The 15,199-nt window shown below is 39.7% G+C and overlaps 1 pseudogene; it reads right to left on the minus strand.

The window, feature by feature from the left end:
• Positions 1-207: 207 nt before the first annotated feature.
• Positions 208-761, minus strand: LOC129498955 (60S ribosomal protein L30-like; annotated as a pseudogene).
• Positions 762-15,199: the final 14,438 nt, after the last annotated feature.

Consider the following 15,199-nt stretch of genomic DNA (forward strand, 5'->3'; position numbering starts at 1 on the left):
CCATGTGCTGGATTTTGTCATGCCCCAGGATGGTCTGTCTAGAGTTCAAATGGGAAGGAACACAAATTAGATGGGGAATCTACCCAGATAAGAATTCACATTAATCTTACCATCAAAATAACTACCCATCACAAGTTCATTTCATTGGCGGGGGGTGGGGGTGGGACAAGCTCTGGCTAGTTTTATTAAAGAAAAATTTTGTGTGATTTACTTTTCACCAGTCTGTTCTGGCATGCTTCTAATGAGATCAGAATCACCTGGATCAAAGATAGCCAGTGTGCATGCTCCGTGGTATTACCCACATGCTGTGCCCTATTCAGTATTATTGCCACTGTAGTGATGGACATCAGTGTTGGTCAACATGGCACAGTATTCTTTTTTTTTAAATTTTTTAAAATTTTTATTTATTTATGATAGTCACGCAGAGAGAGAGAGAGAGGCAGAGACACAGGCAGAGGGAGAAGCAGGCTCCATACACCGGGAGCCCGACGTGGGACTCGATCCCGGGTCTCCAGGATCGCGCCCTGGGCCAAAGGCAGGCGCTAAACCACTGCACCACCTAGGGATCCCATGGCACAGTATTCGATTTCAGATTTCCTCAAGGTTGGGCAGCTGCTGGTGAGGATGACCAGTTTCACTTTGCCACATCTGACCATTTTCAGAATCTGCTTGTACCCCAGCACTCACTTTTCTCCTTCCATAATGACTTGGAACCTGAAGTTGATCAACTCCAGTGACCTCTCTTCTTTGCAAGCCACCATTTTCCTGCTTTAGTTGTGGGGCAGCCCCAACCAAGAGCAGCCACCAATATGGCTGAGAGCAAGAAAGGGTCATTATTTTTTTAAATAGCTGTTTTTATTGCTAATAGTTTCTGTGGAGGTTTCTTTTTACTTTGTTAAATTTATTAAGGTATCTTAAGATATCAATTAGCCTTTAGATAAGAGTTTATCTTAAGAATGCTCTGTTTTAAGAGATAATTCCAATCTCCAAGCAAGAAGACCCAGAACGGATACCTCTCTCCAATTCCAATCCAATGGCACCCTTAAGCTAAATTCTATCTCTTTAAAAAAAAAAAAAAAAGGCTGGGATGTAAGGGTGGAGAGAAGAAAGCTGATAGTGACTCACTCCAGTTTTTGGAAGGAGGTGGATCATGCTTCCACCCCCACAAGCCTAGTGCTGGGAACTCCCACTTTGGAAGATGAGGCAGATCTTGACATGAAAAAAGTTTTAACTAGTGTCCCACCCTAATAAAGAAGCTAAATTCATTGTTAGCTTCTAGATTGCAAAGTTAAAATGTAAAAACAGCAAATACACATTTAAACTCAAACACTAAAATTGCACATATCCTTTTGGGAGCGATTTCAATTTCAAAACTCTCTCTTTAGAAATAATTAAGGATATATGCAAAGACTGAGCTACTTACTAGGCAGATCATCTCAACTGTGTCCAGTATTTTTGCCATAAGCATCTTTGCCATAGATATCTTTGCCACAAACATTTTCACCCCATAATAATTGGCTGTAAGGTAACTTCGCTATGAAAAATAAAATAACTGGTTGACAGTTTGGTTTCATTTCTCCATTGACAAAGTTCTGATTTTTATATTATGTAAGTGTTAGCTATCTCTCAGAATGGTCTATACAATAATGAGTAGACATGGTGGTCTTAAAATGGTAGATACATATATCAACTTGTTAGAAAATACAGTAATAACACTTACTAAAAGTGTGAAATAAGAGAGTATAAAGCCAGATTGCATACTAGACTATATTAGAAAATGATAACATATCAATTATAATGATAACAAAGCTCAGTAACAAATGCATCCCAGAGTTAGCATCTCTTCCACATTTCCCATGGAACTTTGGAACATCTATCAAGGGACATAAGACAATAGGCAAAGAACAAACAACCATGTAGAAGGCTTTCACAACCCAGTACAAAGCTCAGTTACAAATATACATCCTGGTACTTGGAATACTGATACCTCTCTTAAAGAAGGAAAAAATTAATAATTAATTTTATTAACTTTTTTCATGTTTCATTATGTCCTTTTTAATATCCCTCTCTGATTTTTTCATAATTTTATCTTTTATGACAAAATTGCCTTATGGTTGATTAGTTATGCAGTGAAAATATTTGCAGTAATGCAAAAATGTTTATAGTGAAACTACCCAAAACACACCCAAGCTATATTCATCATATGGAAGTAGTAAAAGCAACCTACATATCCAATAATAAGAGTTTATGAAATACATCCATAGGATGTGTATTATTTATATTTAATGTAACAGATAAATATTTGTTAATGTGATAATATTTCTAAAGTTTATTAAGGACAAACACTGATGACAACCAATATGTGCTCAATGGTTCCAGTTTTTAAAATAAATAAATGTAAAAAAAAAAAAAAAGAAAAAAAAAATAAAATAAAATAAATAAATGTGGGATGCCTGCGTGGCTCGTGGTTGAGCATCTGCCTTCTGCTCAGCGGATGATCCTGGGGTCCAAGGATCTGTCCCTCATCAGGCTCCCTATGAGCATCTCTGAGTCTCCACCTCTCTCTCTCTGTGTTTCTCATGAATAAATAAATAAAATATTTAAATAAATAAATAAATAAATAAATAAATAAATAAATAAATAAATGTGTGAACATGGTTTTATAAGCTTTTAAAGCTTCTGGTTTAAGATGGTAGACTGAGAAGATGCATTTCATCTCCTCTTGCTCTGCAAATCCTACTAAAATAATTTTAAAACACACACATTCACAGAGCGCCTGAGTGGCTTGGTAGGTTAAGCATCTGATTCTTGATTTTGATTCAGGTCATGATCTCACAGTCATGGGATCAAGCCCTGCATCAGGCTCCCCTCACAGTGGGGAGTCTGCTTGAAATTCTCTCCCTCTTCCTCTGCCCCTTCCCCGATAACTCTCTCTCTCTCTCTCTCCCTCACTCTTTCTCTCAAATGAATACATAAAATATATTTTAATTTTTTTAATTAAAAAAAACCCACACACACTCACAAAGAACATAGTTTATAAAAGTGCAAAAAGGAACTTCCCCTGGCTTCACTCCAAACCCACACTGAGTCTTACTCCTTCTCTCAAAGTGGAAAGAATGCCAAAGAATGAGACAAGAGAATGGAAAAGGATTTTTACTTTTTATTTCATACTATTTGAATTGTTTTCATTAATATGTATGTATTTTTGTAACTTTAAAAGTTATCAAGGGATAGATACAAATGTGTTAATACCGTAGCATCACGTTTGGCATTTTCTTCACTAGGATTCACCTAAACTTAACAAGAGTAGGTGGCAAAAGAGAAAGAATGAAGGAAAGAGGGTGAGTAGAGAAGGAAAGGAGGAGGGGGAGAGCAAGGGAGAACATTTTAAACAGTACAGTGATTTCTGCCTTCCTTTCCTTTCAGTTAGCTTTAACTTAACCCAAAGTAACTATGAAAGAGGTAATGTGAATCTGATCCATTCCTGATCTCATGTGCTTTTCATGCTTTGAGTATCTAGTCATGCTGAGTGGGATTCTAGTCTTACAGAAACTTTTATTTGTGTTGGTTTACATTTAAATAACATGGCTTATAGATACAACTACTTCATTAGCTGCTCAACTGAGGAAGCAACATTCTGTTCCAAACCTGAGTGACTTAGGGTATTTTCTTTCTTTTTCTTTCTTTCTTTCTTTCTTTCTTTCTTTCTTTCTTTCTTTCTTTCTTTCTTTCTTTCAGATTTTATTTATTTATTCATGAGAGATACAGAGAGAAACAGAGACAGAGACACAGGCAGAGGGAGAAGCAGGCTCCATGCAGGGAGCCCGATGTGGGATTCTATCCTGGGTCTCCAGGATCACGCCCTGGGCCAAAGGCGGGGCTAAACCGCTGAGCCACCAGAGCTGCCCGACTTATTTTCAAGGGTAATTATCATTCTGCCCTGAATTTAGAAGTTAATTCCCAAAACTATGGAAAGACACTGCAGAAATTAGTAATCAGAGGCATATTAAGATGTTTTTTGTTTTCTTTCCCTCTCTCTTTTGTCATATTTTCTATTTGAAATGAGAAAGTCTCCTTTTTATTTTTATTTTTTTTAAGTTTTTATTTATTTGAGAGAGAGAGCCAGGTAGAGAGCACCAGCAGAGGGGAGGGACAGAGGCAGAAGCAGACTCCCCACCAAGCAAGGAGCTGGCTGTGGGGCTGGATGCCAGGCACCCTGAAAGTCTTTCTTTTTAATAAGAAGCCTGTATTAAAAAGAATTTTTCTAACAGTACTGGTAGCTCCCATTCCACCTTTACCTGGCTGGTGGGCACGAAGTGGCTCCTTTTTTCCAAAGTCAACAGGTTTCATGACCCAACTCCAAGAGCTATCTCCTTTTCTCCTGCTGCCCCCCAAATTCACTTTTTTAGTAATAAGATACTATAGCATCCTGGGATGCCTGGGTGGCTCAGTGGTTGAGTGTCTGCCTTCAGCTCAGGTCGTGATCCCGGGGTCCTGGGATCAAGTCCCACATCAGGCTCCCCACAGGGAGCCTGCTTCTTCCTCTGCCTATGTCCCTGCCTCTCTTTCTGTGTCTCTCATGAATAAATAAGTAAAATCTTAAAAAAAAAAAAAAAGAAAGATACTAAAGCATCCCAATTTTATGCCTTACAAAACTCATCCAATCCCAATCTGTGCTAATGGTGTGTAGAACTAGTCCCACAATTGTTTTTGTCTTATGTAAAGTGCTACATGAAATTTTAAGAAATTCAAATTCATAGGGGCAACTAGGTGGCTCAGTCAGCTGAGCGGCCACTCTTGGTTTTGACGCAGGTCATGATCTCAGGGTCATGGGATCCAGCCCCTTTCCTCCACGCTCAGCAGGGAATCTGCTTGTGGACTCTCCTTCTCTGACTCCCTCTGCCCCTCCCCCCACGCCCACAAGCTCTCCCCCCCCTCTCTCTCTCTTTCTATCTCTGTCTCTGTCTCTCAAATAAATAAATCTTTTTTTTTAAAAAAGAAACTCATATTTATATTCATCAGTAGGATAATTTGGGGGGGACTTAAAATATTCATAGAAAATGCCATTTGTAGCAGAAACAATAAAGAGGCTATGACTTTATCTTATAAATTAAAAAGTCATCCAAGAAAATTCAGAGAGCATAGAAGAGGAACTCACATACCGATGATTAATCTGTGCTGCTGCCTGCAAAATTGAGCAATCAGGGTTGGGCTGTCCCCAAAGAACAACTTTGAAATCCTGGAAGGGCAATCGAGCACTTATCTCAGAGGCCTGTGGGATAGCCAAATCCTTTGGATACTTTAGAAGTAAGAGAGTAAGGCTGCCTGGTCTTTTAGGGGGCCAAGCCCTGATGAAGTCTGTCCAAACTGATAGCCTGACCTAGTTGTGGGGTTAATGGTTCATGTCTGTAGAAAGTAAGACTCCAAGACTGTATATTATCTATGGAGGAGAGATACTTGGATATAGATACCTAATCACAAGTTAAGGATCCAGGTTTTTTTGTTTGTTTGTTTGTTTTTAAAGATTTAGTTAAATAAATTCATGAGAGACACACAGAGGCAGAGACACAAGCGAGGGAGAAGCAGGCTTCCTGCAGGGAGCCGGATGTGAGACTCGATCCCGGGATTCTGGGATCAAGACAGACACTGGGCTGAAGGCAGACACTCCACCACTGAGCCACCCAGGCATCCCAGGATCCAGTTATAATCCCTTATTATGTGATGCAGAACACTTTAGTTAATCTCGTGCAGTCCCTTATTTTTATAGATTTAAAATGGAAAACATACTCTTTGTTTATTTTGCATATTAGATGAGAGACTCCTTATGGATATACAGTGCTGGGATACCCAGGGATAACAGTAAGCTTTGAAATATATATTTTAGGAAACTGATATAACACTCTATCTACAGTGATGTTATTGGGCCTTTTTAGTGTGAGAGGTAGCAGACAAGCGGTTCCTGATGAGCCCGGTGGGAAGCCTAGATACATTTTCATGTTCCCCTTTAGCATTTTGTAACTTGTTTACTTGTTAAATTAATACCTTGGCAACAAGAATCTCATTTTTCTTGCATAGAATCCATCTCTAAGAAAATGCACACCTAGAAGCTGTCAACAACAATTTGCTTGCCAAGTGAGAGTGAGCCCATTGAAAGGGTTGGCATGGATCAACCTTAATCCTTTCTCAGAGCACTGAAGCAAAAGACACAGGGGAATAGCTGTCAGGGGTTTTCATGTGAATCCCATTCTGCCTGACTGTCCATAGAAGGCCTGCACCACAGCCACCTCCTGTGTCATCTGCGGTTAGGACTGCTGGGGGTGCTTTACAGTAAGCTCAGCTGAACCATATTCAAGGACTCTGAGACAGCTGCAAGTACAGATAAAAGTTCTGAAATCCTTCTTGAGACAAAGGTCTCTCTCTCCTCAGATTCACTGAGATGCCTGACCACACCTTAACCTGGGCCTCTTTGTTCATCACCTCCACGATCTCAGACTTGCTGCCAAACTACTTACCTAATACCCACCTGCACCCCCAGACTCACTACAACTTGACTTCAACATCCCATCCATTGCACCATTTCCCCCCGAAACTTCAGTTATGCTAAAATCTCACTCCAGTTCATATTTGCTCAGCAGCTCCAATGCTGTTGTCACCACTATTCCCATGTCCCATCCCTACCAAGCCTGCTGGGTTGGGCCCATCCAGGATCTTCACCTTACTCTCACCCACTTCACCCTACCCCACTGTCTGTGTCCATTCAATGCCCACTTGCAGAAGGCCAAAGTGTAGATTCTGCAAGTCTCTATCACTCTTTTTGCCCCTTAAACACATATGATGGACCTCCGGCATGTCCCTTACAATGTACAATATTTGATAATAAGAGAGATGTCAAAGGCATATTTTATGCTCTTCCTATACTTTAATTCCTCCTTCCTTCTCTACTTCTGAGATAGGAACTGAATAGGGAGATAGCAGATTGACGTGGAAAGGATGAACTAGATGTGCTTAGCTTAAGGAACCTGGCCTCCGTGGGAAGAGTTGGAATCTTCCCCATCCAACTGTGATATCCAATTTTAAGCTTTAAGCACCTAAAACAAGAACAGTTGTGAAAATACCAACCTTCCCGTGAGAGCAAGATCAAATAAGGTCATGGATATGACAGCACTTTGCCAACTATAAACTCTTTAAAACAGATAAATCACATTAATGATTTTCAGAGTGATTCTTTTCAAAGGGAAACAGCCAAGACCTTGAGTGAGTGGAAAAGTCAGTGTATCTTCCCTCTTCTGCCTCCTTCTCCCTGGCCCCATCCCTCAAGTTCCAACACTCCCTGACTTTCTATCACATCCAAATCTCCTACTCCTTTTTCCTCACCCAGATTTCCTCACACCCTCCAGCACCAGGGGAAACTTCTCAACTAGCTGTTGATTTCATCAGATTATACAAAGTCATAATAAGACATGAGTGGGGATTCATTCTTCTGGAATACATTTACATTTTAAAATAATTTGTTTATCAAAGGAATTGCATATTGATCAAATGGTTTATAGAGGAAAAAGGGAAAATGACTATGTAGTTTTGAGTTTTTTTTTTCAGAGTTTAAATCAACACATGTGATAGCAGAAATATATTCATATTTCACCAAAAATCATGTACAAAAATGTGCACAGGCACATTATTCATAATAGCCCAAACCAGAAACAATCCGAATGCTCGTCAGCAGTAGAATAAATAAAGTGTAATCTATTCACATAATGGAATACCACACAGCAATAAGAATGAAGGAACTAAAACTTTATACAACAGGGATAAATCTCACAAACACAATAGTGAGTAGAGGAAGCCAGGCACAAATGAGTACACACCATATGATTGTATTTATATAAAGTTAAAGTCAGGGGCATCTGGATGGCTCAGTCAGTTGAGTTTCCAGCTCTTGATTTCAGCTCAGGTCATAATCCCTAGGTCCCTAGATTGAGCCTTGCATCAGGCTCCCTGCTCAGTGGACAGCCTGCTTTTCCCTCTGCCCCTCACCCTGCTCATGCTTTCTCTTGTTCTCTCTCTCTCTCTTTCAAATAAATTTTTTAAAAGTCTTAAAAAATATATTTAAAAAATTATAAATATAAAATGAGCACATATCAAAGATTTTATTTAACTCATTAGTTAATGAGGAAACCAGTAAGATGTTATAACCAGTTCAAATGGATTTGATTTATGGAAAAATATATTTTCTACCAGACGAAATTAATTTGCATTGCACTAATAGAATCATTTACATAGCTACAACAGGAAATATTTGCATTGCTATCAATTTTCCACATGTTAACCTCTTTCTCTACAAAGTTTTAAAATAACCTAGCCAAGGACAATGAAAGCAGGAAAAAAAAAAACAGAATGGATAAGCTAAATTTCACCCACTAAATTTCAAAGATTTTTTACAGTAGAGTAAAAGCAAAACAAGCTATAATCCTTCGTCAGGAATAACATATACAAATTATGTGCCATATTTTTAAAAATATTTATTTATTTATTTGGGAGAGAGTGGGGAGGGGGCACAAGAGGGTGAGGGAGGGAGAGAGTCTCAACCAAATTCCCTACTGAATATGGACACAGGGCTCGATCTCACAACCCTGATAGCATGTCCTGAGCTAAAATCAAGAGTCAGTCACTTAAACTGACTGTGCCATCCAGGTGCCCCAACTTTGTGCCATATTCTTTCAGATCATGTGAGAATTATCTTACCTAACTAAAACAAAACAAAACAAACAACTTACTTAACTGTTTCCATATTGAGTACTGATTTTTCCTTTGTTCCAGAAAGCATTTGTTCACATTTCTGCTTATTTCCTTAGCATACTTTCTTAGAAGAAAAAGTACTAGGTCAAAAAATATGATCATTTTAAGACTCTTGATACATGTTTTCAAATATTATAGGAATACTTTGGAGCACATATTTAGGTTGTGCATACCCCAGGAACTACTCCTCTCATAAAATTTCAGGAGTAAAACGCGTGTTTACAGTGTTGCAACTACCCACCACCAGCTGCCCTCTTCTCCTTTGCTTTTGGACTTCACCAATATTGAGCAAAAACCTAGTCACTGGCTGAGGAAAAGGTATGGGTCTGCATAGCAAACTACAGAAATCTCAGTTCAGACACAAAACTATGACTACAGGAGTGCTGCCTGCACTGATGGCTTCATCTGTATTGGGTTATAAATTCCTTGAGGAATTTTCCAGAACACAACTCAAACCCCACCTCCTCCATAGGACTTCCTGTGTTCCCAGGGATTTTTTTTTATCTGTTTGCCAGTCTGGATTTAAAATATTCTATAAGCTACACATATTTAGCCAGGAGATTTGAATTATTCAATTATTCAGTAGTGTTTATCACTGCCTATTAAAGCCAGGGAGAGTGGTGTGCTAGGCCTGGGGTTAAGTGGTAAGCAAAACAAACTTGTTTCTGGACTGTCCAAAAAGTATGGTTGCTACATAATATAGAAGATGTAACCATATATATGGAGTGAATATTTACGTTTTGATGTCAGGGTATTTGTTGTTTTGATGTATTTGTTGATTGTTCTCATGAAGGAGGTCTTTTCTTTCCAACTAGATAGGATTCTCCTTGAAGTCAAGGGCCATGTCTTTACTTCTCTGGCATCTTCCAAAATATTGAGCTTTTAATAGGTGCCCAGTACAGAGCAAACCAATTGAAAACATTGGTGCCTTGTGTCTGCATGGATCAGGCAAGATATTCCTTCTAGCTCTTCAATATCTCTTAGGATCTCTGTGGGAATAAGTAACAAATGATTGAGAAATATTAATTTATTATGTAAGGTATCATTTTAAATTTTGTATCTTCACCAATAGGTGGCACCATCAATTTTAAAGTTCTATTTTATATTGTTACAGACCCAAATTATTAAGTATGTAATTCACTCAGTAAATATTTACCGGGCACCTTCTATGTGTAGGCTGCCCAGCTGGCCACCACGAACAGTAAAAAATAAAATACTACAGATATGCTTTTCATATTTCCTTTTCCAATAGGACATTTCATTGCCAGGTTTCATCCTCATTTTAAACTAACATCTAAGTCTTGGGTAATAACTCAGAAACAGTTTTACAATTGTGTGTGTGTGTGTGTGTGTGTGTGTGTGTGTTCCAACTCAGCCCAATATCTTATTTAAAAGTGGGGAAAGCAATGCAAAGTTAAATAAAAAGCAAACCAGAAAAATCTGGATGGGGGGAGGGAGATTCAATCTGCAGAATTTAATCCACGTTGGCTTTTTAATTAACAATTTACCACTTCTCAGTGAAAGGAACTTTCTTTCCTTTTGGGAGATAACAGAAGTGTGATCCAGGCATTGCAGAATTATTTCTGGAGCTTCTAAGGCTGCACAGTCCCATCTGGAGATAATAAAAGGTCCCATTCCTCTCTGTTTATTTCATTTCAAAAGGTTCATTCTCTGGAATTGCCTGAGGTTGTGAACTGTAGAGCATATGCCAGCTAGAGAGGGCCGCTGCCTGAGAACCACTCAGGAAGTCTCTTGTCCCCAGCAGAACTTGTCTAAGGCCTTCTCAGAGTGGAAACAGGTCCCTGCTACCCTTCCCAAGAACATTGCCTTCTCCATGGGCTGAACACAAAAAAGGGGCAAAAAGAAACAGGGAGGGAGTTCAGTGGGGGGAATGGAACTGCAGTGTGTGCATCAAACACCACATAATAGTCACTAATTTACCCACCTACTGATGAGAGAAAGGGAACATTTGACCAAGGCTGTGCCTCTTTTCACTGAGCTTCTTTAAAGTGCAATGAATGGCATTAGCTACTTTGGGAAATGCAAAGATGGAGCATATAAGGATTTTTGCCTCCAGGAGCTCCTTGTCTAGCAAACCACAATAGTGTCTTGTGTAGCAGTGGTGAGAAATGTGGTCTCTGGGGCTCTATTCATTTGAACCTTGGCTTCAGGACTTACACATTCTTGAATAAATTATTTAATCCCTCCGTGCCTTAGTTTTCTTAACCTGCAAAATGAGAATAATAGTTGTTACCTCTTAGAGTGATTAGGAGAATTAAATGAAATAGTACTTTAAGAATTTAACTAAGGATGTCTGTTGTTAATACAAATAACTTTAAATACAAAAGGAAATGTTAGGTATCCAGGGGTCTAGACAAAGAACTATAAAAGTTCAGAGGCTGGGGCACCTGGGTGGCTCTGTTGGTTAAGCGTCTGCCTTTGGCTCAAGTCATGATCCACGGGTCCTGGGATAGAGCCCCAAGTTGCGCTCTCTGCTCACCGGGGAGCCTGCTTCTCCCTCTCCCTTTGCCCTTTCCCCTGCTTGTTCTTTCTCTCTCTCTCTGTCAAATAAATCCATTAAAAATTTTTTTTAATCTCAGAGACTGGAACAATAACTTTTTTAGGGCAGCAAAGCCGAGCAAAGCATTCATTAATGGCTTTATGAAAGTAGCACTGTAACTGAGCTTTGAAGAAAAAGTAGTATTGGCAAATGAAGAGATGCAAAAAAGGAGGGTACTCCCCGAAGATAGACTATAAACAAAGGTGGTGGGAAAAGGAGGTAAGAAAGTGGAGTGTTTGTAACAGAAATAATAGTTCAGCTGGTATGAGGGCATGTGAAAGGAAAATGAATCGTGAAAAAATTAGCTCTAATGGTAGGTTGAAATTATGTTCAGGGTATATATCAGGCAGTAATAGAATCTGAACTTTATACTTTGGACCTCAGGAAGCCACTGAGGGTTTTTGAACAGAAAAGTGGCATACAACTGTGCATTCACTGCTGAGTTGGCAACCATGGATGACGCATATTGGAAGGAGGAGAGATGGGTGTGTAGCAATATTTGACGTTTGCTGACTGCTAATGTATTAATCCATATAGTGTTAGTAATGAAGGCACAGGTGGTTGGGAACTGAGAGAGAGATGAGATATGAGAAATGAGATATTGGAGTGGTCAGAACTTAATAAATTTGACATGCATTGCATGTGGAAGACAAGACAAAGACAGGGGTCTCTGGCTTAGGAAAGTAAGAGTAAGGACCTAGCAGGTCTGGAGGGACAAATGCAGTGAGTTCATTTGTTGTCATATTGAGTTTAAAGAAGTGAGACAATCAGGCAATGATGTCCAGGAAGCAGCTAGAGAGATAGACCTTGAGAGAAAAGTTCAGGTCTGGATTTTCAGATGCCCTGCAAGGTTATGCTAGTAGATGGCAAACAGGAGATTGGATGAGATTACCAAGGGGGTGCAGAGAGCGGGGCGAAAGATGACAGAGAATATATGCTTGGAATACACCATGTTGAGGAAAAGGAAGAGAAAGTAGAGCCAGAGGAAAGACAGTTATTGAGGGGAAAGTCTAGAAGAGCAGCAGGTGCAGAAGAGGTCATTTCAAGAGAGAGGAGGAAGTCACCAGTTTTGAATGCTACAGAGGAGCTGAGAACAAAGAATGAGAGAAAAGATCTTTAGATTTGGCAACCAAATGGCAACTGGTGATCTTTCAAGGAATAATTTTATTGGAGCAACTTGTGGAATAGAATGGAGTCAGACTGACCTGGATTCGAATCCAAGTTTTCCTGCTTACTAATCTCAGACAAGTGATACTGCACAAAGGGAAATGTTATAAACCATTACACTACTTTGCAAAACATAAAAATTCCCTACCTTCTGTAAAAATCTCTGGTTTTTAGAAGTTTAAAATACCTTTAAAAATCTTTTCTTTTTTTTTCTTTTTTTTTTCTTTTTTTTTTTTTTTTAGTAAGCTCCATGCCCAGCATGAGGCTTGAACCTAAGAACCCTGAGATCAAGAGTTGCATGCTCTACTGACTGAACCAGCCAGGTGCCCCAAGAAATTTAAATGAAGTAAAGCAATGAGGCAAAAATTTTTTCAAACCACGAGTTCTTCTAACCACCCACCCTCCCTTGCCCAGTTGAGAATCTCCATGATGCTTAGTTCAACGTGATTAAAGAGTGCTTGGGCAAGTTGCAGTTGTAGACAATGACTTTGTAACATAACCAATTCATCATATTTCACTATCACCTTAATAACCTGTGGATGGGAGCAGAGAAATTAGATGTTGCAATCTATCCAGAGTTGGGATTGGCAGGATTGGCTGTACAGTGAAGGCAAGGTGATGACCTGGGGATGCTGGTGAAAGCCTTGCTAAAATGTCTCCCCGTGGAGGCCAAGCTCAGAAAGGGTTGTCCAGCCTTGTCTTGGTTTTCTAGGACTGCCTTAACAAAGTGTCACAGGCTAAGTGGCTTAAAACAATAGAAGTTTATACTCTTCCAGCTCTGGAGGCTGGAAGTACAAAATCAAGGTGTTAGCAGGGTTGGTTCCTTCTGAGGACTATGAGGAAGAATCTGTTCCATGCCTTTCTCCTAGCTTCTGGTGATGGCTGGCATTCTTTATGTTCCTTGGCCTGTAGGTATGTCACTCCAATCTCTGCCTCTACCTTCACGTATGTCTCTGTGTCTTCACATGGCCTTCTTATAAGGACACGAGTCATGTTGGATTAAGGGCCTACCCTACTCCAGTATGACCTTATCTAAACTGATTACATTTACAGTTACCCTATTTATGAATAAGGTCACATTCTGAGGTATTAGGGGTTAGGACTTCAACATATCGTTTTTGGAGAACATGGTTCAACCAAGAAAAGAAGAATAGTGTGAAATACAGGGAGAAGGGGCTGGTCAGTGTGACAGGGATGCAGGTAGAATTTTTGAACCCTTGGGGATAGTGAAAGGGGTTTTGGCCTCAAATGGGTCTGAGTTTGGGATGATTATATTGGTTTATACAGATTTAATTATACTTTTGGCTTTAGAACATCATGGAATTGACTTGGATATGTGAGTTAGGTGCTTTACTAAAACTCCAATGTACCTGGACCTGGTCCTATGCTGAGGCTTGAGATGCTACTCTGGTTGGAAGGGGGAGGCTAGGGGACTTGTCCTAAGGTCATTTTATGGCAAATTCATCATATCTACATGGTTTGTTGTTATTTGGGGTAACCTGGGGTTAGAAGAGCAAATGTAGAGAAAGGGAGCCATACTTCTAACCAAGCTTGGAATTCCACTGGGCTCTAGTTTATCCTTTCATTTTGCTGAACTTTCAAGATCTAAACTAACCCAAACTTGTTAGTTGGAAATGGAACTAACACTGCATGATTTTCATGTTCTCAGATTGTCTTGCTGGATACAGAAAGAAAGAACAGTGTGTGAGTTAACTTGTCTAGTATAACTTTTCAAGCATTTTGCAGCAACCTATAGCATCAGCAGTCTTGCATAATGGTGACACAGGCCTTGCTGCCCTTCGAAAAGTGGATGAAGAACCATGCACAGCATAACAACACAACCTGTGTTGCAACAACTCACACAAACAAGATACACATTAAATTAAGTATAGTAAAACGGCTGCTTCTAGGCAGAGGGAGGAGGGTAGGAGGAGGTGTAAATAAATAAATAAAATAAGAGATAGATAGATAGATAGATAGATAGATAGATAGATAGATGATAGATAAAATAAGAGGGGCCTTGCAGGGACTGATGAGGAGAAGTTACTAGAGATCAAGGAATGTGAAGATTAAGTAAAATAATCCATATAAAATGCTTAGCATAACACCTGGTCCACAGTGTTCCATTAATACTACATAGCTGCTGTTGTCAGAGTCATCCTCATTATCATCACCATCATTTCTTTACATGGCCAATACCATTCCTGTAGTAAGAGAGAACTGGAGACTGTTTCCCACAATGGGAAGACAATACTTTCTCTTACACTAATTCTACTTCCAACATTTCCTTTTGTGTAATCTTAGGCAACTTACTTGTTTCAGCGCCAGCTTCCCCAGGCAAACCTCCTATAAATGTCATCAGCATTAAGTCTCACACTTGGCACATCAGTCCTCTGGAGCCTCCTTTGGAACCCCCACTCTTAGGCCTTGTGGAGGACCAAAGTGAAGGCATCAGCCTGACCCTCAGGGAAGTCCCTTAATCCTAGTGAAATTACCAGACCCCTTAGGCATACCATGTCCTGTAACACAAACCCCATCAATGCAGCCTACAATGGGTAACCAAATATGGGGTCACTGGGGACTATCAGTGTTAACATGGAAGCAGAGAGGCCTAACCAAGATGGGATAATCTAGGTCGCCCACCATTGTCTCAGGGGTTCTTTTCTTTTTCTTTCT

Source organism: Nyctereutes procyonoides, unplaced genomic scaffold (assembly GCF_905146905.1).
Source record: "Nyctereutes procyonoides isolate TBG_1078 unplaced genomic scaffold, NYPRO_anot_genome, whole genome shotgun sequence".
NCBI classification, from domain to species: Eukaryota; Metazoa; Chordata; class Mammalia; order Carnivora; family Canidae; genus Nyctereutes; species Nyctereutes procyonoides.